The sequence below is a fragment of the Falco naumanni genome, chromosome 1 (assembly GCF_017639655.2).
Source record: "Falco naumanni isolate bFalNau1 chromosome 1, bFalNau1.pat, whole genome shotgun sequence".
NCBI lineage: Eukaryota > Metazoa > Chordata > Aves > Falconiformes > Falconidae > Falco > Falco naumanni.
In genome coordinates this window covers 106,081,014-106,108,742 of record NC_054054.1, presented here as the reverse complement: position 1 = coordinate 106,108,742, position 27,729 = coordinate 106,081,014, and the positions used below count along the sequence as shown (strand labels likewise).

Sequence of the window (27,729 nt, the reverse complement as noted above, 5' to 3'; positions counted from 1 at the left end):
TTAAGAGTAAACTATTGTATTAGTTATTTAATCACTGAACTTACAAAAAACAAGGCACACAATTCAAATGCTCGGTTGGTATCATTAATCATAGTTTGTAGCGGAAAATAATTTTATATTATTAAAGCAATTACCATGCAATCATTTACGTTAGCAAAAATTCATTAATCTTTATTCATTATTCAATCAGATCGCATTATCTTAGCCTATTCCATCTAACTTGCCATTTCACAGTGGTGCAAAAAAAAAAGGGGAAAAAAGTGACAAAAGAAACTTTTTATAATACTAAACTATAAGGCTTCGCAGAAATTACTTCTAAATATAATTAATATAAAGGCATTATGTCTGCAGGAGGGACAGCACAAACATCGTCCTCTCCACAGCATTTATTTGCTATTTCTCTATACTTCGGGCTGTGATTCCCAAGGGCTCAGCGCTCACAACTTGGAGCAGGATTTTTTTTTCCCCTTCCTTTTATTTAGTCACCTGAATAAATTGCCAGATTGTGTGTTCAGAAACCAGCAGCTCTCATTGTGAGCCTGATGGGCAGATTAGCAGAAAAATTCAGCTGCATCAAAAGCAGGAGAGCAAAGTGTGGTGCTCCCCATCGAAAACCTCACCGAAAGTCCTCCACCCCTTCCACCCCACCAGCCCACCAGGACGTGCAAGTGACTGGCAGCTCAGCTTGTGGTTTCCAACCTCAGGGTTTGGGGTCTGACAGCCAGAACTAAGCCTCCCCCACGAAAATCAAAGCTGTGGAGGAAGCTGAGCCCTGCCAATCTGGGTCAGGCTCTTATCTGCTGGCAAGCAAAAAGAAATTGGCCTGACTTTTTTTTTTTTTTTATCTTCTGAGATGAGTGAAACTGCAGTGCTCATTATTATCGTTATTTTACTTTAATAGTCGAAGAGGTTACCAAAGATCTTTTGATTTTATATCCGTGAATTAATCTGGATAATTTTTCCTCCATGGGAAAAAAAGGAGGCAAAAACCGCAAGCTTCTCCCAGGGGACAGCAGTTTCAGGCTCCTTAGCATGCCATTTACAAACCAGGTGGCTAAATCCTGTTTTGGTTGGTGAACAGGTTTTACTCTAGTCCCTCTCCCCAGGGAAACACAAATTTGTCTTCAAAACATCACTGCAAAGTAGGACAGTCATGTTAATGCTATTTTGCTGCTAAGGGAGCGTGAGCAGTTTGTCCAAGGTAGTTGAGGGGGCGTGTGACAGATCCAGGAATAAGAGCTGGGTCTCTAGTTTACCCCCTTCCTTGGCATGGTCCCCTAAGATCAGGGGCAATTAAATGTCCCCTCAGCCCTAGGGGACACATTCAGCACCATATGGGTTCGGGCACTGGCCACGAAGCAGCACGAGGTTGGTGCTTGAGCTCCTGTTCTCTGCCTGGAAGCTGCTTTTCCGGTCAGGTGAACTTAATAGAGTGACATCTCTATTAAATGCCTCTTCAAAGTCTTTGTGCCGTAAATCTGGCTCAGATCCTGCCTTTCTGTGGCCATTTTGAGTTATCTTCAATGTCCTGGGAGTTCCAGCTCTCTCCCTGCCCGCTGCTGCAGCCCAGGGACTCGCCGGGCTCTTGGCACCCACCTTGATCAACCTGGTGCACCTGCCCCAGCTGGCGGCTCACACATTTCTGGCCATGGGGCTGGCATGCAGTCCTGCTGGGACCTTGCTGGGCACCGATACTCAGCCGCTTCTGAGGAAGGAAGGAGGCTGAGCAGTTTATCAAGTGAACAGAGAGCTTAGCAAGACCAGCCTGGGGACATTTTATTTGCCTTTCAGAGGGAAGCAGGACAAAGGAGCCAGGTCCTAAGAAGTGTAGAAGGGATGAGATGGATGAAGGAAAGCATAGCCATGGCAAAACACGATCATTTCCAGGGCTCCCTGGAAGATCTTCTGAGTGCTATCCCTTTCCAGAGATGGGATCTCCACCTTCTTTTACTCTTTTTCCCCATGGTCACCAAACTGCAGCTTCTGCTTCCCTGCCATGTTACTCCAGGTTTGCATCACTGTGATAGGGAATTGGAGCACGAGGAGTGTTATCTGGTCCCAGTGTTTCCATTTTCCCCGTTTCCATTTTCCCATTTTCCCCATTCCTGCCCAGCACTGCCGAGGAAACTCAACCGGCTCTCAGCAGCATACACTGGCAGAGCACCACAGGGTCAATAAAAATGATCAGTTCAGCCCTCAGAGGGATTGACTCACATCGCCCCAAAAAGTCATGATTTGGATTTACAAGGCAGAAGCAGCAGCTTTGCCGAATGCGAGAGGCAATTCAGTCTTAACGTAAATAATAATAAAAAGAGCAATTTTGTTTTCCTTTGGAGCATGTAACAGGTTGTCATGGGGAAGGTGTGTGGGCTTTTTTGCAAAGGGAGCATCGCTGATGACCTTTGGATAGCGTTTGCTCAGAGCCAGCTGCTGCATTCAGCACATCCCTGGGCTTTGTGAATCCACAGCCTCGTGGCTGCGTCTGCTTTGAGTGAAATGCTGCTCAGTCCTGCCTTCCCTCTTGCTTCAAAACCTGACTGCATTAGACCTGCATCTCCACGCTTCTTCCAGTGCCACAAGAAACCTCTAATATACCATCCTGTAATGTAATGTAATATGCCATTACAAGGGGTAATGGTTTTGAATGAAAAGAGGGTAGATTCAGACTAGATTAAGAAAGAAATTTTTTTACAATGAGGATGGTGAAACACTGGCACAGGTTGCCCAGAGAGGTGGGCGATGCCCCATCCCTGGAAACATTCAAGGCCAGGCTGGATGGGGCTCTGAGCAGCCTGATCTAGCTGAAGATGTCCCTGCTCGCTGCAGGGGGGTTGGACTGGGCGGCCTGTAAAGATCCCTTCCAACCCAAACCTTTCTGTGATCATCAAGAGCTGGGGTTAGACCTTGGCATTGCACAAGTGTCACCGAGTCCCTGGGAAAATGCCGCCTTTGGAAAAGTTGTCTAACAAGCAGCTGGAATTTGCCCCAAATCAAGTCTATAACAGGGCTCCTAGGTACGTACCTGAGCTGGAGCACTACACCTGTGAGCCTGCATTACAGCACCCGTACCTGGAACTGCGGCAGAGAGCCGTGCTTTGCTTGATGGATAAAGCAGAGGATCAACAGCTCATGTTTCTTTTCCCAGTTTTTGCAATGATCCACCTGATGATTTCAGGGCTTTAACTACTTATTCCTTCAGTTTCTGGGAAAACTGCAGGAGATAAAGGCTTACACCTGGCCTCCACCCAGTGCTTGGAGATACCGCAGTTGGGCATAGGGTTTAGAAAGAGCAGCCAAAGGCTGGTCTGCCTGGGGGCACGTGGGACAAGTCACACAAATTAGCAGTAGGTGGCAACTGAATGCAGACAAACAATGATGTCCAGAAATCCCAGAAACTGAAGCCAGATGGGGCAGGAAGATATGACTCCATTCTCCAGCAGTTCTGCATGTCCATCTGTGAAAAAGCAGAAATTTCCTGTGCATTTTCTTAGAAGTGAAGCCATCTCTAGGACATGCTCCTGGGGCACCTCAGGAGGGAACACAGACTCTTACAGCCGTCAGGCATGGATGTTGCTTGGCAAGGGTTGAGTTGGGTCTTGGAGGCTGAGGCAGGAGGTCTGACTACAATCACATCTCCCACCCATTTTGCAGGCTTGGTTTAGTGCATCTGTGGCATGCTCTGGAAACAGCTTAAAGAGATTTTGATAGCATTGCTGGGAGAAAATGAACCTGTTAATGCTGCTATTTGCTGCAAAAAGGATTCACGCCCAGAACACTTTCTCACTGCAATGATCATTTTTAGCTGTGAGAATGAATTAGCTTTCCACTGAAAAGCTGTTTGCATGGGGAAAAGGTCAGCTAGGAGCAGCAAAGTGATTATTTGGGGGTAAGGCCCTGTCCCAGCCTTGAGGAGACGGGGGCTTAATTCTCATTTTTAACTCCCAGTTTCCAGCCACCCTCTGCCCCCTTAAAATCCCTTTGTCCCCAGCTCTAATGATTAGGGGCAATGCCCAGTGCAGAAAAGTGCAGGAGCATCACAAGGGCTTTAAACACACCTGCAGATAACCTGCTGCTCCCATCTTGCAAATAAAAGCTCTGGGTTTATTCTGGCAGGACTGGTTCATTTAATTATCTTCAGATTGCCGAGTTTGCTTACAGCAATCTAACGACAAATAGTGTGAGATCAATGCAGCTACGACCAGGCACTCACTCATCGGCAGCCCTTCAGCTGATCCCAGGCAATCCCTGCACCCAGTCCTGCTCTGCAGGTCGATCCTCCGGGGGTCTGAACAAGAGCCATGATTTGTCTGGCTCCTCTGGTAGGAGTTAATTGCAGGCAACATTTCAATAGGAAAGAGGCCAAAAAGATAATTAACCCTTTGGCTCTGATTTTGAGCATACCAAGAAGCCCTTGCCTTGGCAGGCCACGGGGGATGGGACTGGTTTCATCTCCAAGGAATAATGCACGGGGATCTGTCTGAAAGGGCTTTATTGCATTTTGGCTCCACTGATGGTCATGCAGATGCTGGTGCATGATCCACTCATCTAATCCTTCCATCCCTGGGCTGCGCCCCCATGCACAGGGCTTTTCATCAGAGGGTGGGTGCACCACCTAAGGCAGGAGTTGGCATCTGGCCCCGATGGGACAAGAGTCCAGGACAGGTATTGTCCTCTCCACTGTCCAACTCCTGACCAAGCACCAGAAGCAGCATCCAAGGCCAGCTCCTCCAGGTCTTTATTGCCTCTTCTGCTGTCTCTGGTAGCCGTGGTTGGGTGGTAAGCAAACTTTTCTCAACTGTACCATTTATTTCCTTCTCCAACTTCCTGTGTTACTAATTATCTGAAAGAGATTGATAAACCCGCCAGTTGCCGCTCTGGTTACAGGTCACTTACCACGGTAATAAGAAGTGCAGAAATCAATAGCCATAAATAGTGGTTGGGAATCAAATTCCCTGAACAGTACTTTAAGTGAGGAGAAGGTTTAATTACGCCATTGTCTGGCTTACTTTGCCCTGGAGGAGCAGGACAGAGCTGAGGGGAGGCGAGAGGCAACATACTCCCAGAGTTCAGCCAGTCCTTTGATTTTGGGCCAAGGCTGGAGAAGCCCATAGCTAAGAAGGGACGTCGAGGACTTTGAGAGTCTTCCAAAGGCAGCACAGCTTCACACCACATTTAGCTGCAGGCAGGATTTTAACACTGCCTGTGAAATCCAGAGTGAAAGCTGTGTGTGATTAAAAAACAGGCTGGTGGCAGCCAAATAGAAACAGGTGGAAGGCGTACAAAGAAGTAAATTGACTTTTTTTTAAAGCAAACAAGGGTTTAGACTTGGGACTGACTCAGCCATGCACTGAGCTCTGGGATGGTCTGCCTGAGGATGGTCCACATCTTTTGGATGCAGAAAGAGGGAGGCTGTTTGTTCTCACAGCCGTTTGGGATGATGGAATTGAAGGCATGCACATGAGCAGCTCCCGTTGCTCCGATGTTCAGTTCCACCAGGAGTGGGAATGACCGCTGGATAGGTTGAACAGGGAAAATGGCAGTGTTAGTTTTCATTACTGTTCGTGATAAACTACTAATTTGCATGTTTATCAAATCTTACGTGCTTTTGCAAGTTTGCAAGTGCAAGGCTTTGCTACATCCAGATAACTGATGGCCTTTTTGGAAGAGGCACGTTGGTCAAACACTTGTACCTGGTCCTGATGCTAGGGTAAGAGCGTAAAATTTTCCACAGGGATCAGACTTTCCTGGGTATAAAAATCTGTGTCTCCAACCACCTCCAAAGTCCTTTCTGTTCCTGGTGGCATGAGGTCTAGAGATGACGGCTGACTTCAGCTCACATGGGACTTCTTAAGATGTGGGAAATAAAGGAAAATTTCCCCAGTCCCCTAACCCAGCTGCCCTTCTCAGCTGCTGTCCTGTGCTTCCAGAGAAGCCAAGTGCTGCAGGACCATGGCCTGCCAGGTCTCCCTCACCCTCTCTGCTCTGGGAAGGCTGGTGGATCCTCCAAGCAGAGCGCAGCTGCCAGGCTGGAATGGGAAAGCATCCAGCCAGTTCCCCACCACTGTCTCCCAACCAGGGAGACTCCAGCTGGAACGAGGAAGAGTTTCACCCCAGGTACAAATATTGGAGAAAAAGCCAAGGAAGATTGGCAGCCTTCACGTTTCAGAGATCGACTTTCCCTCCAACATCTGCTCCCACACCTGGACCCAGACTGGGGCTTGGGCAGCCCTGTCCTGGTGCCGAACGGAACTGGCTTCTCCTGCTCACTGTATGGGGTTGATGCTGTGGTAAAGCAATGCCCTGGCACCAGCCTAGCAACAGGAGGTTTCTTCCACATTGTGTCAGCTACACTGCTCACACACAGGACTTTTAGAATATACCCACTACAGCAAAATGCACAGAAATACTGTAAGCAAAGTGGAGAAAAGCCCCCAAAGCACCTGTGTGCCCTTTGTTCTGGGACAGCTCCTGAGTCTCTGCCCTGGGTTAGCAGCTCCTTCCCTCAGGTCTGGGTCCTCTACTCTGCTCAAGTCTTCCCTTGCTGCTTCCTCCCCAGGTCCCAAACCCCCTTTTGTTTCCTTTGGAATCACCCTGGCACTGCACCCATCTGTCTGTCTCCCTCACAGCACCCGCTCTGCTTGCGGCTCCTCCCAGAACCGCTCCTGTAGAGCCCCGCTGTACTTCTCCAGCTATCAGGGTATAAATATGGCATGAGATAAATATTGTCACGGCACATTACCCTGGTCCTTCCTCACCAATTCACACTGCAGACAGAGTTATGCATCTATTTATATGTGTATATATATCTAATTATACTATATAAACTGTATATTCAACTCTCTATTGTGTATATTTAATATAAATGCCAGCTAATTGTCCTCAGTAAATATATATGGGGATTAACCGTATTGAAATTAAATTTATTGGTAATCCCCTTGAAAATAAACACACAAAATAAAATAACCACATAAAATAAAAGCAGAGGACATCACAATATTTGTTTGGTTCTTTTCACCGTACAGGAGGCTGGGGCTTTGCCAGGCCAGAGCACTGAGGTCTCTAATACCTTTCCCGAAGCCCCTCCTGGCAGCTGTCAGCTCGTATTGATGGTGTTTGCAGCCGCAAGAGCCCGCGTTGCTCCCGGCGCGCCAGCCCTCGGTTTGAGCCTCGTGTGCGGTGGGAGGAAGGCTTTGGCCAGCCCTGCTCTGCCCACGGCGGCTTGCTAACGTGGCCGACAGCTGGTCCGGCAGATTGGCGATGGGCTCCGGTGCTTTCCAGCCCGAGGTCACCGCCTCGAATACGGCCCTGGTCGGCAGTGACGGAGAGTCATTACGGCCGAGCAGATGTTTGATAGCATGTGTGAAATGGGCTGGGGGTGCTGGGGCCAGCTCCAGCGTGCAGGTGGCCATGGTGCATATCAGCATCCATGCAGGCAGACCCCGTTAACCCCATCAACCAAGTGGGCAAGGACAGCTGCCTGGCACCGCACCGAGCCACACCAGGGACAAGTCACAGGGTCTCTCCCATCATCAATAAAACCCTCTCCATAGGAGGGACAGCTCAGTTCTCCCATCTCTTCTTCCACCCTGGAAAGAGGTGCCACTTGGTGGCTCTGTTACTTGGTGGCATGTCTTGTGCTTGGGGTCCATGGGGATTTGCACAAGTCAGCACAAGAAAACCTGCTCAGAGCAATGCTGGCGCAGGCTGCTGTGCGGACCAGGATGGGTTTTAGCCTCCATTATCAGAGGTTTTGAAGAAGAGGGTAGGCAAGCTTCTGCTGGAATTGGTTTATGCCAAATTGGTTTCATACAGCAGATTATATAGCAGGCGTAGTGTGCAAAAGGAGTTACACAGGGTCTGAATCAGTCACTGACAACTAAGCTATATGGACAGTTCCCCCATCCGATGCCTCAGATCTTCCCTTGCTCTTTTCAGATTCAGTAGAAAACCCCTGACAATGCTAAAATCTGCTGTTTAACAGTTTTGCAACATTATCTGTCTATGCAGCCCTTCTGGCTGCTGTGCTGCTAATTATTTGGTTGCGATAATTTCTGTCCTGCTCCTTCCTGCTGGCAATAAATGTGCACCCACTCAGGGATGAGGGACCCCATGGAGATTTCAGCCTGGATCCAGAAGGGACTGTGAGCCTTTGACCCCTGCCATAAATCCTTAGATCTTGTGGTTTGTTGTCTTTTTTTTTTACCAGCAAGACAACAATTCCTATCCACCTTCCTCAGATCATTAATTTATTTAATCCCACGCCTCGACAGTTTGCAGGCCTCTGGTTTCCTGGGGGAACTTGGGAGGGAGATACTGCTCCAGGCCCTGGCCAACATGCTCTGCAGAGCTGCCCCACTGCAAGGGGGCAAGTCATCCAGCCTGTGCTCTCCATCCCCTTTTTACCTCTATTTTGTTTTAATATATTTTACCCCTATTACCCTTTTTGCCCTCTCCCCTGCCCTAGACATGAATCAAGGGAAGCTGGGCAGCCTGCAGCCAGTCACGTTTCCTTTCTTTCCTTCCTTCTTCACCACTTCTCCCTGCCAGGTGCCTCCTTTCTCTCTGCAAAGCCCTCGGGGAAAGGCTGTCTTGACTATTTTGAGCCCATATGTTATATTAATGTTCTTGCTACTCTCTTGGATCCTGGGTTAATTGAGAAGAGCAAAAGGCAGAGGGAAGAGGCGCTTCCCCAAAGACACAAGCATATGTGGGTGCACACGTGGTCCCGCACACAGCAGCCTCGCCTGGCAGCAGGACAGATGGCTCCTGGGTCTCTCCACTTGACTTGGAGATCTGTCTTTGGGAGTGAAGGAGAAGTGAGATGGCAGAAATGATGACTCAGAGGTGTCGCCTGGTACAGGTGTCTGGAGGGGCCAGGGGTTTGACGCTATGAAAACATCTTGGCTGCCCACTCAGTTCCCACAGCACCATCTCTCCTGGATGCCTGTGGTTGCCCTGTAATGAACCTACACTCATTCTCCTTGGACAACTGCAGCAACTGATTTGGAGATACTTTCCCCCATTTGAGAACCTCTCTCCAAAGCACAGTTGTCCTGCGCTGCTCCCAGCCTCATGCCTTGTCCATATAGCATCTGGTTTCCAGCTGTGGGAATGGGCTGGTGCTGCTGACCTCCTTATCTATAATGTCCTCCTTATCCTTACTGTCCTCGCATTATGGCTTCTGTGGACCAACCACCACAGGAACATTCATACCCAGAAGAAAGCCCATGTGTTACCATGCAGCCCTGTGTGGTGGCAAACTGCTTCCTTCTAGCCTCTGAAGTGAGCTGCAATAAAATGCATCCATCATTCATGGAAGTCTCCTCTCCCTTCGGACCACAGCAACTTGTTTGGCAATGAAAAAAAAACCCAAAACCCCACCCCTTGGATCTCTTAATTTGACAGGGCTGGGAGCTAGCAGATGAATATCTTAAATAACTAATGGTGACTCAGAGGAGCATTAAACAAAGATAACATTGTCACTTCTTCTCTGTTCCTCTTTTGTTTCTCACTCTTCAGCTTTCCTGCTGGTTTATTATCTCTTCAGTTTTCCTTCTGATGATCTTGTTACTATGACAGGATGTATATTATCTTTGGCAGCCTCTTCCAAATGTATGACCTGTTGTATCAATCCACGGCAGGAATAAACAAGACGGATGCATGCAGAGGAATAAAAGCACCTTATGAAATGATGTGGCTGCAAGAGGAGGGCTCCATCAGCTGTGGGGCTTTGGTGGGTTAGATGTGTGGGCTCCCCATGTGAGAGGTAAGCTCCAGGTGGGAGGGTTTCTCTCTCCACTAGCCCACCTCCAGTCTGGAGAGATTTTGCAACTGAATCTCCAGCAGTCCAGCATCTGGGCTGCCCGCTTCATGAATCTGTTGTGCATTGCTAAATACCTCCTCGAGCTCTGTCCCGCGGTAGCTGTGTTTTACAGGGGTTAGTGATTTGTGTGCTGTACCGCACAAGATCAGCAGTTAAAGGCAGCCTTAAGCAACTCTGGGATGAACTGATAAAACCAGCAAATGCCATTGGCCCCACCAGAAGTGCTCACATTCAGAGGGTCATTGGCTCATTTATTATAAGGACGTGCTGATTGCAAGGTTACCGTTTCATGCTGTTACCTGGGTATTCCGCGGAGCGTCTCTTAGCTACAGCTGGAGGTCTGCAATCACCACCCTCTGAGTGTTGCACAAAGCCAAAACTCAGTGGGACCACTCCAGCTTCTTCTTCAATAAAATACATGCAACAGTGTGGATCACCCACTGCAGGAATGAACCACCTTGCTCAGATCCAGGCTCACGATTCCCAAGGACCAGAACTACTCAGTTCTGGCCTGTTAAGAGAAAGACATGTAATTGGCAATGCTTGGTATTGCAGAAACTTCTTCAAAGCTGAGAAATGTCTGGATAAAACGCTTGGTCTGGTCTGTCTTTTCATATATATCAGTGGAAAGCCTTGGGGAAGTAGGAAATCTCATTAGGAATTAACTTGGGATCAAATATGACCTCCCAGGTGATTCTGAAAGGCCAGGTCAGTCTAGAGGAAAACTGCTTGATGAACAGAGCCACCTCAGACTTCTTTGAAGAAAAGTACCACATGAAATTTTGATATTACTAAGTATTTAATAGATCTAATTTACAAAGCAGTGTTACTCCCAATTCCCAGAGTGCCAAAAATCCTGCAACCTATTTCTTTGCAAGAATGACTTCCCATTCATTCATGGGTTTTAATGCAGCAAGCTGTTTAACAGCCACAAAAAATGTTTTAGGACAGGAAGCCCTGAGCCCTACAGAAGTGTACCAGGCTCTGCTATACCTTCAGCAAGCCTGGAGTTATGTAGCTCTGATATGACATGAGGTACCAGATTTTTTTTGCTCAGCCTGGTAGCAGCATTACCACAGCATGTGAAGTCATCATAGAGGTCTTTGCTCACTAGAGAGCTATACACAGGACAAGCTCAGGAGGACGGACTTAAAAACCGAGAGAGTTCCTGAAAATTCCCCAAATCCCACATTTGCAAGCATCCCACAGCCATGTGTGAGCAGGTGTATCATGTCACCAGAATACAGATGGGCGATGATTGCATGCCTGGCCATGTGATAGAGGGAACTGGGACACATGCTGACAGTGGCTATCACAACTTTGGTGTGAGCAGGGTGACATCAAGCCTGTGACCATAGCATGGGTGTCCTCCAACAGCTGGTGAGACAAGTGGTCTCCAAGGGAGCTGTAACTCCCATGTCTTAGAGGACAGTGACATCTCCAGTCAGGTGGTGGGAGGTCATGCAATATCTATGGTCCTCAGATCATTCCCATTCTGGTCATGCACAACATCTCAACAGAGATGAAGGCACATTCCATTCACACTGTGCTGCACGAGGTCAGAGCCTGGTCTTTTGTGACCTGGAGCCCAGAATTCTGATAATTCTGCTAACTGCCGATCGCAATGGCAACGCACAACCTCTGCCAGAATCCCCCAGGGCTAGGGTGGATGGCATCCAGTCCCTTGTAGAAGTGTTTTGAAGACAGTAAATCGTCAGACAGGACCAAACAGAAAAGCATCTAAGATTTCAGTGAGTCTTCCAAGAACATAAATTTTTTTTTAATAAACATTTGAGCAGCTTTTCTGCTCCTGCTGAGTCCAGGGAGGCCAATGCCAAGTGCAGAGAAGGCTCCATAAAACCAGATGGCTTCAGGAGTGAGAGCAGTGAGATAGCTGACTAACAGAGTCAGCTATCATCGACCCATCTCAGCTTCCCCGCACACCAATTCCTTGTTGAGAGTTTTATAGTTTGCTACTTGATCAGAACCACTCTCACTGTAGCTTTTCTTACAGCATTTTGGGTTTAGAAGATCTTGGGTTTATGTCCATGCTGGTGAGCACTGGAAGTAATTCACGGGCATGCATGGTGCTGTCCCTGCACGCTCTGCTGCAAAGCCTGCCCAGCAGCAACAAAACCCTACGCTCCTCTCCTGCACCAGAGCTGATCAATAGGTCAGCCTGAAGCCTTCCTACAGCCTTCCACCATAGCACAAGCCTCACACCCTGTTTTCTACCTGGAAATGTGCTTAAAAGCCAGATGTTTTCTCAGTGAACTCAACTGGAAATAACTTGCCTCTTAGCCTTATCTGTGAAGGCTGCAGCACCCACAAACAGTTCACACAAGTGCCTTGATCATTCAAAGACATATGGTTTCAGAAGCTTTCTCAAACCAGAGTCTCTGAATGTATTACGTGATAGAGCCAGTTAAAAGAAGGCACTAAGTATGTTTAACAAAATATTATTAAAAAACCCCAAAAGGAACAAACAAAAAAACCTAACAACACCCCCCAACCAACCAACCAAGGACTTTTCCTTTCATACCAAATGCTTACGAAGAATTTCAAACATTATTTATGTACACATTGGAACACAAATGAAAAGATAAAAGAGAACCCCCCTGCTCTTCCCAGTTGGATTTCATTTTAACCAAAGAACAACCTCTTTTCTCATGATTAATTCTCCCTATTCCCTCTGTTACTGTAAGCTGGGGAAAGGGAAAATATCAAATCACTGCTTGCTTCACTTTGATGGCTGTATTGGTCTTACATTTATTTTGGAGGTGGATGCAAACACCATATGCAGTGCAGTAATGGGATAACAATGGATTTCCCCTATGATTTGCTGCTTCTCTCCTTGCAACGTTGAAGCTGTGGAGGCAAATCCTGAGACAACTTCCTTTGTATTTCTTACCCCAAAAGGCGGTGCAGGAGCAGGTATGAAGTATCTCTGTCCTTGAAGCTACTACTAGGATTTGCCATCTGAACTGGACAGCCTGTTGATCAGGTCCAGGGTGGTGAAAAAAACTTCTAAGAGCAAGTTCTGATCCTCTCTAGGAGGCAAGGCCAAAAGCATGCCAAACTAGGCTGGCTGGAATGGTCCCTGCCTCTGTGATTAAGGGGATTCATAAATATTCAGTGTTTCTTGGCAGCTGGGAGTGCTTCAGTTGTTCCAAGTATCTCAAGGGGGATGGGAAAGGCAGAATGAGCCTCAGTATTTCTGACACCCCGCAGAGACAATGAACCAGGGAAGGAGAGTGCTCATCTTCTTGCAGAGAAGCATTTCACGTAGGGTGATTTTAATAATTCAGCCTTCGACTGGTCTGTTTAAATGTTTAATGCCTGTGAGTTGAGCTTTAAGATCCAGCCTTCTATGAATCCAAGGAGCTGGACTCCAGTTGGGTGCTGTCTGCCTTCCTCGCCGGTGGTTTAAACATGTTCCCACGGTACGGCCCAAGTCTAAGTAAGATCACAGATTTCTTCCTTCAATACATGAAATTCTGGTGCTCTCACACCATAGGAAGAAGATCAACCATCCCATTCTGGTTTGTGTTTGGAAAAGAAGAAAAAAGTAGTAATGATGAATAAGGATAAAAATAATTAATTACATACTGCTCGTATTAGAGATACCAACATAGACTGTAGCAAAATGGATGGAAACCACACAACAATTGTAAGCACGTTGGCACAGAAAGGCGACTGGGGCCTTGGGTCAGTCTCCACCAGCTGCAAGGAAACCACATTGTGGCTGAGGATGCTGGTCTCTCTGAGCAGCTCTGGGGCAGCAGAAGGAACATCAGGGTCTGTGAGCAGGTCCTACCAGCACAACGATCTCACTGAGTGATTGCTGCCTTGTGTGCTGGTCCTGAACCCCACCTAAGGTAATGTCCCAGCTGCTGTTGTAATCTGCAGGGAGAAAGTCCAGTTTCTTTGGCAGTGTCATCTCTCTGCTATAGCTGGGCATTTGGACTGCAAAAGAAGGTGCTTTTTCTGGATTTCTGGACAAACCCAGGATATTAGACCTCCTGCTTCCACACGGTGGAGTTAGGATGCTCAGATCTCCTTTGACCGATGCAATTTCGGCCATTCACAGAGACAGGAAACTGCCAAATGTATTTTGAGTTTGGCCAGGTTGGGAGATACCAACATTCAAGTGACCACACCAGTTTCTGCTCTCCCAGCCATTGGCATGTTGCCACCTTCAGAAACTTTCTGTCCCACAGCTAGAGTTTCCCATTAGCTTCATTCATGAGAGACCCTTCACTTCCATGTGAGATCCTGATCTTGTAAGCCCTTATCCTAAATTATCCATGAAATGTGTGGGCATGAGTTATGCATGAGATGAATTATCCATGAACTGGGTTGGCCGTCTTCTCTCTTTGTCAACTTTGTAGGTTTCTGCCAGGCACCAAAGCACAGAGTAGGCCTCATTGGTTGGGTTCCCCTCCCTCCTCCCAAAGAATCTACATTTTACACAGCGATGTACAAAACCTGGGAGAGAGCTTAAGTATTCAGTGGGTCAGGACAGAAGAACAGAGGCTGCTTGAGAGTGCACAGGGTCAGCCTTTCCTGGAAGATGCAGTTTACCCATTCAGTACTTACTTATTCCTGTAAAGAGGAATAGTTCTAAGAATGACAGAGACAACTTGTCTGTCTCTGACAACACACTCCCACACCCAGGCTGGTTGTAACTGTAGTCATCTATGAAATGGAGCTTGAGATTCTCTACAACAAACACAGCAAAGTGTTAATTTTGGTGGATATCTACTACTCATTTTGACATGAAAGTCTACGATGGAGTTGTGCTACTGTTCTTGACTAAGTTTTGTCAAAGTTGTCCTGTTTGGATAAGGGAGGGGGAGACAGGATTCAGGAAACTGAGATTTCCCTAGGCGGGGGGAATGGGGATTTTTTGAGAATTCCTGACCAGCCCCATCACCTTTTTCACCACTGTGAAACACAACCCTAGCACAGCTGCAGACTGCTGCTGCCCCTCTCCCAAGCACCTCCCCACCTTTTTCACCTTCCCCATGCACCTGGAGAAGCAAGCCAAGGGTTTGGGACACTTCCTTGCCTCCAAGAAAAGACTGCCAGTGTTTTGGCAGCTGTGTGGGGAGGCTGTGTCAGGCATGGCCCTTGGAGATGTGGATCTTCAAAACTCAAGCCAAGAGCTGCAGGAGATGCCCGATGCCAAAGCACCGAGGGAGGACACAAAAGGCTGCAGAATGAGGCAGGTAGCAGGGTGTTCCCCTTGTGACAAGGCATGAACTGACTCTGAGGTAGCTTTGGAATAAAATATAAGATTATCAGTGTCCCGACATTACCAGGAGGTCGGTGGAGACATGGGGTGAGCTCAGATTCACTGACAGTCGAGGGCTGGTAAAATGGGAGGAAGGAAAGGTGTGATACTGTCAACCCAGGATATCCCTTCCACTCTTCTGGGTGCCATGGCACACTGCCAGACAAATAGACTGGCAGTTTGTACAAGGACGGCTATCCAACTCCATCCCTTTCACTCAATCCCCCCAGCATGCTAGAAATAGAGTAAAACTTCTTTCTCCGCAACCTGAAACCCAGAAATATCTCCTTTCATAAAGCATCCTATCTAGCTGCTGTTCTGTAGAAAAACACATTGAATAAAGCATCAAGTACAGGCTGTGGCAGAGCAAGTACCAAACACTATGTGAGAAAACAAAAAAACATGAAAGGGACAAGAAACCAAACAAGAGATCTCATGCGAGAGCACCTAGGAGAGAATTTGGGAGAGATTTTCACTGCTTATGTCTAGAGACTGGAAAAATGGTGACAATTAGAAGAAATGCCCCACAAACAATAGGGTAACAAACGCAACAGGTATCAGGGGGTTTGGAATCTGCGTCACTCTTAGAGGTGTTCTTGAAAGAAATTGTTTGCACCTGGAAGCTCCCAGCCCCAGACTGACAGGGATCTTCTGAATGGGAAGTGAAACCAGTCTCAGCAGAAAAGAGGATGCTCCAGTGAAGACTGCAATGGTTTGAAGCCTAAGGAGGGACAGGACTACTCACAGGACTTCAAGGAAAACAGGACAATTAGAAAACAGGAGGAAGACCAGACAGGGGGGAAGCACAGGAAAACAGACCAGCACAACCTTGGAAAAAGGCAGGTATCTGTGAGTGAGGACTTGTGAGGAAGAAATGATGAGCCTGCTATTGATTTGGGACCAAAGAACAGAAGGCTGTGGTGTCTGTCAGGGTGTTAAAAAATGGGGAAAAAAAAGACAAAAGAAAAAAGATAAGTTTAAGTTAAAAGCTATTGATTATCCTTTGCCTTGGGACAGTAACAGTGGCAAAATCCCACAGGAATTGATTGCAGGTACCAGCACCAAGCTGTAAGGTGTTCAAAGAGAAGAGACTCGAGTGATTGTCGGAGGCTGCTCTTGCAGTTAGCCAAGCACACCAAAAGGATGCAATCCAACAGGCTCACTATGTGCCAATGCCATGTGAAAGGTTTGAGGGCGCTAAGCTATTCAAGGTACAAGAATTATTTCCAGAGAGTAAATTCCTCCTGGTTAGGTTTGGGTGTTGCATGCTGAGATTAAAGCCAACAAATCTCAGAAAAGTGCTGTAAGAAAAAGAGGGACCCATAGAGAGATGAGGAGAATCACATCATCACCGTATCCACCTCCACAACATAGGGAGTGGAATCAGACTAGCAAGGATAGACCAGAAGACTAGGATGGGTTGGGCTGATGAAAATAAAAGTTGTTTGGGGAAGGACTCTGCAATGAGTTGGTAGGTTGTGCTGGAGACTGGGTTTAGAACTCCTCAGTCAGAATGGGACCGAGTCATCACAGAGGCTTTAATTTTTGAGGCACAGATTGCAGAGCAAATGTTGCTTATTGCAGGCACCACTTATTCCTGCGCATGATAATAAACAGACTTTGTCTCCAAATGGTTACTGATCCAGGAAGACACAAGGCTATTTCAGTAGTATTTCACTGAATGTGAAGTCATTACAGAAAAGGTTGACCTAGAAAACAAACATGGGTCCAGTGATCAGAAGTTGATGCCATTTAAATTAAATGGAAGGAGATATTAAAACAGGTCAGTAGCTGAAGCTATATGCAATGAATTAGCATACAAAATTACCAACATGGCAACAAGGAATTTTACTGCATGTAACAAAACTGGGAGTGGAAACATATGCCTGGAGTTTACCAAATAGAGCACCCACGCTTAAGGAAATGGGGCAAGAGTAATTGTGACTGCTAAAGAGCCTTTATTCTGACCTCAAGAGTACACTTCGATTTCTAGCCAATTTTTAAGGTGAGCAGAGAACAGAGTCCAATATAATATGCTTTTATGGAGAATAGGTCATGCCATGTTGGCTGTGCAAACACATCACCCAGTGGCCACAACCGTACCCAAGGCTACACTCTACAAACAGGATCCCAACAACAAGCCAAAAATCAGACAGGGCTTGAATCAACAGCCAATATTTCCTCCACTGAGAAGCCCAGGAGCAAAAATCGCCTTCAAAGAGCTGGTACCCTTCGGAGACAGGCACTCAGGATTGCTACTCCTGTGATGAAAATGAGATTTCTCTGAAAGACCTTGAACTGACCCGTAAGGACATCAGTCCAAATCTAGTGACACTAACTGGCATCCTTCTTAGAAAAGGGGACCAATTCTTTTAGGCATGAACAGCCTGGTCTATCTAATCCATGTGGGCATCAGCACCAACTCTGCAGTGCAGGAGGTGAATTCGATGAGTACATATGGAGTTCCTCAAACAATGACCAAGGGACTCATATCTTTGGCATATCCCTTGATGAAATTGGCACAGAGAGACATATGGGATTTAGGAAGATTGCTGACTCCCCAATGCTGAAAGGAATCTATTTCTCCTGTGGGAGAAATTAGGTGACCTTGAGAAACAGCAGTTGCACAAAATCTCCTGTAAAAGGAGCTTCTGCTCTAAGGGGAGCTCACTCATTGGAAACAAGCAAGGGGTAAAAGGCAGGGATGAACTTGTCCATCATGGGCTGATGATAAATCTCTGATGTAATGTGGCTCTGAAAAAAGGGCAAATACCATAGCAGAAGGTGTCAAAGGAGATATTCCCTTTAGAGAAAGGAGACTGCTTCTGTCATCACACAAAGCCCTGAGGAGGCCTTGTTTGGAGTACCATTATGACTGCAATCAACCATGTTCAACAGAGATTAATTGAAAACAGAAGAAGTGGGGGAATGGGTGGGATGAAGATTCTTCCTTGTGGATCTGCAAGAGTTTGGCAAAAAGTAGACTCCAAAGGGAGGGGACAGAACTGCTGCCTGAATAGCTGAGAGAGGAACATTTTGGGGAGCAGGCAGAAGAGTGATTTGAGGTTGGCATTAGCAGAGATGGAGATAAAAAGCCCAAGGACGTCATTCAGCTGGAATTAGAGGATCCTTCACCATGAAAAGAGCAAAGCTGTGGCACACCTTCCAATTCAGGTTAGCAAGGGATAAGAAACTGAGCAAGAAACTAGATCTGTTTAGGAAGGGGAGGATGTTGCTGTTATCTCTCATTGAGGGGAATTTCAGGTTGATGGCTAGGAGATCCTGATCAGCACGCAGTCCCTCTACCCCTGAAACAGCCAGTTGCAAGATGCCTCTTTTTTAACAGTAATGCTGTCATGTTGGCATATATATTTGGGGGTGTGCCTCCTTCTGTGCTCTAACTGGCTTGAAATTTGCTCAGTATTCTAGATTTTCTCATCCTGAAAGGCAGGCTTGTTTCTGAGATCTTGAAAACTGGAGCAGACATCTCCTTCTTTCCCAAGATCAAAACCAGAGACCTGTTACCATACCAGCTGGCCTCTTGCGTGAAGTGTTAGCCTTGCCCAAAGAAATGAATGACTTGCTTGCACTTTATAGGTTCATTTAGGGGACAAGAGTTGCCCCCTGGATCTGCCAATCTTTCCTCATTGGGTGTAGAAGGAACACAGAAAGATGATCACCCCTGCCCCAAGTTTAGGCGGTACAAATATGCACTGTACAGCTTTACGTGGTGTAGTACCAACTGACTGCACTGTCCTTGTGTTTCCAGTTATAATCTGATCCATGAAAGAGGAAGAGACAGAGTGCCTGGCTGCTCCTGTTCTCTGCTGGGTACGTTTGTGTGCATTTGGCCATGCAAACCCACCCTCCCTGCAAACCTCTTGACATGCTGTGAGTTTACTCCTCTGTTCTCTGTGAAGGAATGGAAATCCTAGCTTTCCTCATCTGCAAAGAAATCACCTTTTTTAATTGTTTGCTGCCAAAATCCTTTAGAACCTAGCCCAGAGACAGTCTCGTTCTGTCAGCCACATTTTTTTATCCTCTGCTGTCCTCATGTAGGTCTTCCTCTTTCCCCTGCTTTTCCTCCCTTCCCAGTCATCAGCATGCAAAACCCTCTACTGCCTGCTATTCCCCAAGCACCTCCCGCCCCCAAGGTCTCCACAGGTGCCTTATGCATGTGTGTGAAGAGCAATCAGTGCCTCACCTCCAATAATTGGAGTTGAGCCTCCAGAGTTGAGAGATGAATTTGATCTCTGCTGTTCTGCATGTGAGGGATGAACCAGAGGGCTGAATTCTGCTTAATGCAATGTGCTTAGGTGTTTAGGAGTCTTTACAGCACGCCACAGAGATCAGGACATCCTAGCAGGGACCAGCATAGGACACAGGCACACACCTCTCCCTCCCTACCTTGGTGTCTGCACCTTGTGCTCTGCTCCTGCCCTCCAAGGGGAAATGTCTGCCTAGCTCCTTGTAAATGAAAACCACTGATTGCTCTAAAGACATTTTATTCCTTTAGCCTTTGTCACTGACGTGAACACCAACAAGGTACTGGTGAGAAGCACAGGACTGCTCTTTGCAGCGCAGTTTAACCATTCCATCGATGCAGCAGTACAGACACACAGCTATGAACAGAGAAGGCCCCTGTGCCTTTGCACAAAGTCACAAAATTTCAAGAACAATAATAGCAAAAGGGCACTTGTGCAAATCTCTGCTGGCTTTTATATACCTGTAGGACTGTGGGTTTGTCTCTAAATGCTCCCTGAAAGGTGGTCTCACCTGCAAACATGCGAGACACACATCTGAAGGTGTTCTATCAGATACCTTCTCTCACAAGTGCCCGAGAGGCCAGTGCTCTCAGGGAAAAGCAAATCACCTTCTTCCCATTCGACAGCAACCACTTGCACGCAGGCTGGATGGCTGGGATCCATATGGGGAGGGGAGACCTATTCCCCACAGGTGCCATCGCATTTAGACAGGCGATGGTGTGTGCAAAAACAAGTTCATCTGTGAATACCAGAGCAAATTACTGTCTTGTGATTATTTATATGAAGATGTGTTTGTGGATGAATTACCAACCAGCCTGGAGCAGAGAAATGGAGCAGTGACTCCACCTAACATGTCAGCAGGCAAACCAACAACTCACTTGGGATACTCATTAACAAATTAACTGATCACCCAGGTCTCTCTCTCCCCATAGGGGCCCTGTGTGCCTTGAAACCCAATCTGCAGCAGATTTGCATTTGCAACAGAGGTTCATGGGTACAACAACATCATTGCATTGACAGCAGGCTAGGGCTGGCTAGCCAGAAGTCAGCATTGGGCAGGGCCAGGCCAAATCAGACTTGCCAAGTACAGTCTGTAGATGAGAACAGACCAGAAGAAAGACCCAAGAACCAAAGAAAGGCAGGGGGAAGGCTCCTGGAGAGGCAGAGGGAGAGAGTGTGAGATGAAATGAAAGTGGGAAAAAAAAATTAACAGCTTTCTTTATTCCTTTTCATTTATAGACAATATTATGCTTCTGCACAGAAGGACTAATTTAGCCCTCCACACAGCCCCAGTGACCCTTCCTAATAGAAACCATTTAAATCTTTAAACAATTTACATGAAAATGTAACTTTGCTGCAAATATATTTCTTCCCCCTCCTGCTCCCATCACGAGTGCAATCCTTCAAATCTCTGACAGCTTCCATTATCTCTTAATGAAGTGAGAGCATCTTTCTTAGGAGACGCGCTGGCCCTGAGGTTAATCACCGAAACGAGGTTCACAAATAAAAATCAGAGGAGGGAAAAGAAAAGGAAAAGCAAATACCTAAAAGAGCTCAAGGGGGTGGCTCCACCCTGAAAGAGTTAGGATCCAGGAGGGCAGTGATCAAACCCTCCTTTGAGAGCCCATGTAGGCTGATGGGTGACTCTATCCCTTCACCCCAGGTGACTTCGTCATGCCTGCTGTTGGCTGAGCCACCCTCATGGGACCTGGGGTGGGTGGACCCTCCCTTGTGCCCGATCTCATGCCCGTGCCAAGACAAGGGTGGGGGTAATGCCAGGGTGCACCTCACCCAGAGGTCCAACGTGCTGCTGAGAGCTGCAGGAGCCACCACCACTGCTGCTGTGTGTGTGAGCGGACTCAGAGACAATGGGAGCCCTGGGGGGTGTGAGGGCCACCAAGGCCAGTCCAGAGAAAGCAGAGCACAGAGGCTGTGGGGAGAGGGGCAGGAGAGAGAAGAGCACAGAGCCACCTATTTAAAATATCATCCCAGAACAAACAAGGCTGCAAGCATGTTCCCACGCAATGGGGAGAGCTCCACTTGTGGCAACGACCCAATTGTCCCAACACAGGCACCGTAAGACCTCCAGCTCCCCAGCACAGCTCTCACTCCCCAGGCACCCCAGGGTTATCTCTGAAAGGTCCATGGAGAATGGCATCAGGGTCATCTTTAGAACCAGGCTCCACAGCTATAGAGAGCGAGCCTGAAAATGGGCTCAAAAGCATCTTCCACAGCATATGTGGTTCTGCATACCCTTGTAACACCTTGCCACACGGATCAGGAGAAACCATCTGCAGCACACTGACAGGGACAGGCTGGGATGCACTGACACAGAAACACCCTGGATGCTCTTTAGATTTTGCAGGAGCCACACACACATTTCCAACCCGAGCATCAACGACAAACGTTTCTGTGTGTTTGCTCGTTGGAAAACACACGGGCCTTTGGGGCTGGTGCAGGGCTGTGGTATGTTGTGGGACTTTGCTACAGGGGTATCCGCAGAAAGTTGTAAAGGCAGAGCAGAGGCTGTTGCTTCAGGCTCTGCCCCCCAGGCTGGAAGGCTGCTTTGCAAAAGGCTTTGTGGTGATGCGGGGGAGGTTTAAGAGAGAGGACATAATGAAAAATAAATGTAAAGGGCTCGAAATGAGGAGAAAGGCTGAAAAACTATTCAGCTGACAGGAGACAGTATGGAAAAGGGGATAAAAAATCAGGAAAGTCTCAGGGGAAAAAAGATTCACAAGAAGGGGGACTACTGACTTGAACAGAAGAGAGATGAAAGCAGAAAGCAACAGCAGAGGAAAAAAATAGCTTTTTCCAGAAAAACAATAAAGTTTGAAATATTCTGGGCCAGAAGGAAGAAAAGAAAAGAAAAAACCCACCACTAAGAGTGAACAATTCTGGTTGTTGAAGCTGCTTAAGTAAAGAAAACAAAGAGGGAAAAGGAAAGTATAAAGTACAAAAATAAGGAGATGAGTGATGCAGGGAGCTGTTCTTCCAGCAACAGTTTGCTCCCTGCGGTGCACTCCACAGGGCTGGTGTGGATGAGGCGTCGTCAAACCACGACTCTGTAGTTCTCTGAACAAAGCATCATTCCCAAGCTCAGTACATGAACTGATATCGTGTGGCCTCAGCACCCCCCTCATCAAATAGCCTTCAGGCCACAGGGTCAACGAGCCCTTGGCCATAACTGGAGAGCATTTAAGTCCTGTCTAATCTTAACACAACTTCACTGCTGCCAAATAAACCCAAATTTGAAAATACTTGTACAGAAGTCTGTCATCTAAAAGAAAGATAAAGTCTCTGAAGAGAAAGGGCAGGTTTTCTTTGTCCTGGGATACTGTGCTCCTGCTGGTTTCTCCTCTCCCACTTTCCTCCTCTCCACTCTAACCTGGCAGGCAGAAAGGCAAGGTAGAGACATACGCAGGGGTGAACGCTCCCGGTAGCCCCATTGTATTTGCCAGGCTAAAAGCAATCCCTGGTCTGCCTGGAGAAAGAGCATCAGGAAAATGCACTGCTGATCTCCAGAAGAGGTGGGACGGGGGCAGGAAGGTGTGAAGATGGCCTTGGCTGTCAGCAGCAAGCCAGCTCCTGGCTGACCCTGCAGCCCCCAGCACCAAAATGCATTGGAGCTCCTGTGAGCATCCTCATCTTAAAACAAATCCCCCAGCTGCAAAACCTATGGCCCTTGGGCAGAGGATGACGGATCTCCTTGCTGATAACTGGGTAAGACAGCTATCAATCAAGTCTAAGTGAAGGCAAATCAGTCCTTATCTGTGCAGGGTAAGCCTTGTTTGCTGCCTGATGTCAAATAAAATAGGAGGCTCTGCTTTGCATCTCTGGGATTAGCGGTGCCTGACAGAGCACCCAGGTGCTTATGATGTCCCAGGGGCTGCAGCTGAGCCTGAGCCACTGGCCCAGGCTTCGTTACTGCATGCAAGCAAAAAGAGGGAGGACACAGATGGGACTGAAGCTTGGGCCACTCGGTGTATGCCCAGGGCTCAGCATCACCTAGAGCAGCCCTGGGTCTGCTCTGACTTATCCTCTACCTGTCCCATGCTGGGTGACATCAGCAGTGTCCCCTCCTGAACTGGACACATCTGCCTTTCCTCCATCCCACTCTGGGACTCAGGGGAGCAACTCATCTCCCAGGGGCAGGTAATCCAGCACGGAGCGGCTGGCATGGACCCTGTGCGAGAGGGATGAGCTGATGGGATCCAACCCTGCTGTGCAAGGGGAGAGGAGGAGCAGGGAGAGGGAGCTGCAAGGGGGAAGTCAGCCTCTTCCTCTGCTGCTACCCCGACTTCTCACAAAGCTCCTTTCCTCCCAGCCTGGAGAGGCACCAACAGCTCTTGTTAGGTGAAGAGGGTTTTGGAAGATGAGTGGGATGGCGGATAACAGCTGCATGTCAGGCCTGAGTGCCTACAGCCCAGCAGTCATCTCAAAACAAGGCTTTTAGCCGGTTCCCTTCCTCCCACCTTCCTCTCTCCCTGCCTCCACACGGTGAGCCAAAGCAAGTTAACCCCGTAACCTTTAATCAAGGGCTTGTGTACACGGAAAAGGATTGATGGAGCTTGTCTCCCTCATGGCCTCACACCACGGCTCCGATTACACCATTAACTCCCCAAGCTGAGTGCCTGGGCCGGTATCGGCAGCCAAGAAATAATGGCCCTGGAAACTGCATTACAGAGCGATCGCTGGGAATCAGCGGGCCAGAGAAATGGGCATTTTCACCCCCAGGTGCCCTGGGGAAGCCAGGGACCTGCCGATAGGAGGAGTGGGGGGTCCTTACTCTCCCATGAGCACAGGCAGAGGGCTGGGTATGAACACCACTTCCCCACATGACTTTGGGCAAGTTGCAGCCTGTTTGGGTTTGATGAAGAAAATGCATTCCAGGTAGCGAACAGTCTGGGAGAAATCCCACTGCCCATGACTAAGTGAGTCAATAAACCCAATGGGCTGCAGAACCTGTGTCCAGCCAGCTGGCCAGCAGCAGGCAGGTGTCCCACAGCAGCATAATTTCTAAGACCTTGAACATTTTCCCCTCTGGTTTGAGAACTGAGAGGTCTTCAAGTATTTTGTGCACCCAGAAGAAAGATCTCTCATCCCTGGAAGCCTGATGGATGCAGCCAGGACACGAGACTCACAAGGCTATGTGGGGATAGAGGGAAAGCATGAGCAAGTGTATTTTATCTTGCCGATGGAAGTCAGAGCAGCAGGCTGTGGAGACCGCCTCACTTCAGCCTAAGGAAGGCTGAGTTATTAACAGCAGATTGAACATCTCCACCAGGACAAAGCGAGAGGACTTCACCTGCACCAGGGAGAAGCTCTTTAGTCACGTCTTCACAGATTACGTGGACAACAGTGGGTCAGATTCTGACTGTGAGTGAGGATGGACGTGCAGCTACAGCTCTACTCAAGTGGGTGCCAGGATTGTGGATTAACTGGCTGTCCTGTCACACAGGACTTTTCGTTCCTTCTGGTTTGAGCCAGAAATGTCACCCCACAGGTGATTTGCCCCTGCAAAAAGCTTCCTTTTAATAAATTGTTGCCAGCACCATCACACAGGGCCATAAACTTCCTTCAGGCTGGGGCAATGGGTGAGAAGGGGTATGGGGGGTGGTAGGGGTGACACAGACAGTGGAGGGACAGGTTCAGAGCAGGGGGAAGAGAGCTCCCCCCTGGAGCTGCAGGGGGAAGAGAGCTCCCCCCTGGAGCTGCAAGGGGAAGAGAGGTGGCAGGGAGAAAATCCTGCGTTCTGGGCCTGGTTGTGAAAAACCAGCCACCTTGACCAGAACAGACAGTACTTGACCAGGAGCCAAGTCTGTGCAGGGTATCCCACTGCTCAGAGTCTGTTGCTGCGGCTCCTGGAGCGGTAGCATCCCTCCTTCTACCTCCACGGGGTGGGAAAACCCAGCCAACCACCAGCAATTCTAGTGATGGGGCTGGTACCACCCTCCCCTGAACACAGGAGCGAGCTGTCTCCCTCGAGTGGGTGTGCAGCCTGACCTGCTCTCCGGAGCGGGTGTTTGGGGAGAGCTCTGCTCTCCATGGAGGACAGCTCATCCTCCGGCCTCCACATCCACAAGCAGCTGGGAAGTGGGATGCTACTGACACCCAGTGGCTCAGTGATTCCTGCAGCACTGGCTCCTTTGCTGGTGTAGACGTGTCCATGCTCTCCCCTCGGCTGGGACACGGCCTTTTGGGGGAACCTGCCTCTCTGGGGACTCGGCTGTGGAAGGAGAGGTTGGAGCCCCTGGGTCACCGCGTGCTTGTGGCACGGCCGGCTGAGAGAACCCCGCACTGGTTTTGCAGGGTAGCAGATGGGACGCAGGGGGGAAGCAGGTGCACCCCGGGGGGTTGTGGCTCCACGCTTAGCTCAGCAGTGCCTGCCTTGTATCATGTGCCTGGGGAGAGCCACTGTGCAGCCTCCTTACCCACATCACTGCCACTTCTACCTCTGCAAATGCCTACATTATTTTATTCTAAAAGCTTATCTATGCCAGATAAATAAATGCCCTAAATTGCCACATAAATGCTGGAGGATGGGAAGTTGAGGGAGTTTGGGGTTGGCTTCTTCTGAGTCGTTTTGGTTGCTGGTCCTCAGATCCCCCTGCCAGCTCTGGGAATCAGCTCCAGCCTCTGCAGACCACAAATACTGCAAGGGCGGAGGCTGGGATTTTAGGCTGGAGCTCCACAGGCCAGCTGTCTGCATGTGCTGCCCTAGGATAGCTCCCCTCACAAACACTGTGACTCCAGGCAAGGAAGCAGGTTAGAAATGGAAGTAGATTAAGCTAAAGCAGGAAACCACATTCACATTCCAGAAGAAGGCTGTCTACACAGAGAGTTAAAAGCTGCAACAGAGCTTTCCAATACATTCCTCATGTCATTTCAGCTCCAAAATCAATCAAGCAAGCAAACAGCATGGAAAAATAACAACAAACTGCCTGCATTTGGCACCCCACGGTGCAGAACCAGAGAAGATATGGCCTCTGACCTGAAGAACTGCAACAGATAAGATGGACACAGAATGGAATAAAAAGGGTTCAGGAGCAACACTTCACAGCTGAGAAAAACACATTTTCCTATGGCCCTTCACACTGACAAGCTCTTGTTTTAGCTAGGGAGAGCACCCAGAGGCTGCTGAAACAGAAATGCATTTTTAATTATTTGTTATTATCAATTGCTTTGCAGATAGAACCTGCTGATAATAGAAGCCCATTGCACTGAGCAGAGCAGAGAGACAGCTCTTTCAGCCAGGGACTGTGTGAGCAGACACTGACTGCATAAAGACAGTGACTTACCTAAGGAAGATTATCTCAAAGTCTCATACTGGACCAGCCATCGTCCCTGTGGGATCAGAGGAAGAAGGGATGCTTCCTCTGCAAGTGTATAAATCAAATTGTGGGTGGAGAAAAAGAAACAGAAGCAATAAATGAAAATCATTGTGGCCACAGCACATGGTGCACAGATTTTGTGCACAGTGTACAGATTTTGTTTGTGTTCCTCCAGAGAGGGCTGGTGGCTCTCTGCTTACAGGATCAGGAAACACTGGCAGAAGATAAGGCACCAAATCTGGGCTACCAATAGGGACAGAAGGCAAGGTCTGGAAGTTCATATCTGCACCCGATTTCCAGGCCTCCATTGCCTCCTCTTATAATGCAAACTGGGGAGATGGGAAGGCTTGGTGTGCCGCAATCTGGAGGGTGATTCTGGGGTGTCCAAGGAGTGCAAGGGAATGTACTGGCTGAATTAATCATCATTTCCATCTGTAATTTCCCAGCCCAAATCAGCCTTGTTGGCATACACTCACACGCACCCACATCCAGCTCTGGAAACAAACGGACTGATTAGCATCGACTCTATTACCATTATTATGGGCAGAGACAGCTGATCGATGCCGACTCAATAATGCAAAATCAGGTGTCAGTCACTCCAGCAATACCTCCTTGCCCTTTGCAGGGACCCACGTCTGCAGGGTGCCTTGCTCTTGGACTGCAGCCCACATGGAATAAAGGAAGGGAAGTGTGGCTCCACTTTCATCCCCAAAAATGTGATGACTGCTTGTGTGTCAGCAGAGCAGTCTTCATGGCAGGACTTTTGCTGTCCCTTGGCAGAAGGTGGACTTCTTCAGGGCCCAAGAAAGATGCATCTCCACCTTCAGCAACACCTGAGCACACTGACTGTACGCTGTGATGATCCTCTCTGCTGCCCAGCTGTCACCACATCCCATGAATGCTTCCCTAAACTCGCACAGTAAACATCTTGCACCTAAAGGATTAAAACATAAAGATCCAGAACTGACCTTCCAGCTGGCCCTGTCTACCTTCCAGAGTCTCCAGCTCTGT

The 27,729-nt window shown here is 48.2% G+C and overlaps 1 long non-coding RNA gene across 2 annotated transcripts; it reads right to left on the bottom strand.

Annotated features, from left to right (window-relative positions):
- LOC121097609 lies at positions 1-27,681 on the bottom strand. 2 transcript variants are annotated; one of them, XR_005831018.1, is made up of 4 exons: positions 26,686-27,681; positions 12,735-13,362; positions 10,123-10,334; positions 1-1,705 (listed from the first exon to the last, which is right to left on the bottom strand). It is a non-coding gene; the product is annotated as an uncharacterized LOC121097609 (long non-coding RNA). The 2 variants fall into 2 exon arrangements; XR_005831017.1 differs by lacking the exon at positions 1-1,705 and having other exon boundaries at positions 2,843-10,334.
- Positions 27,682-27,729: the final 48 nt, after the last annotated feature.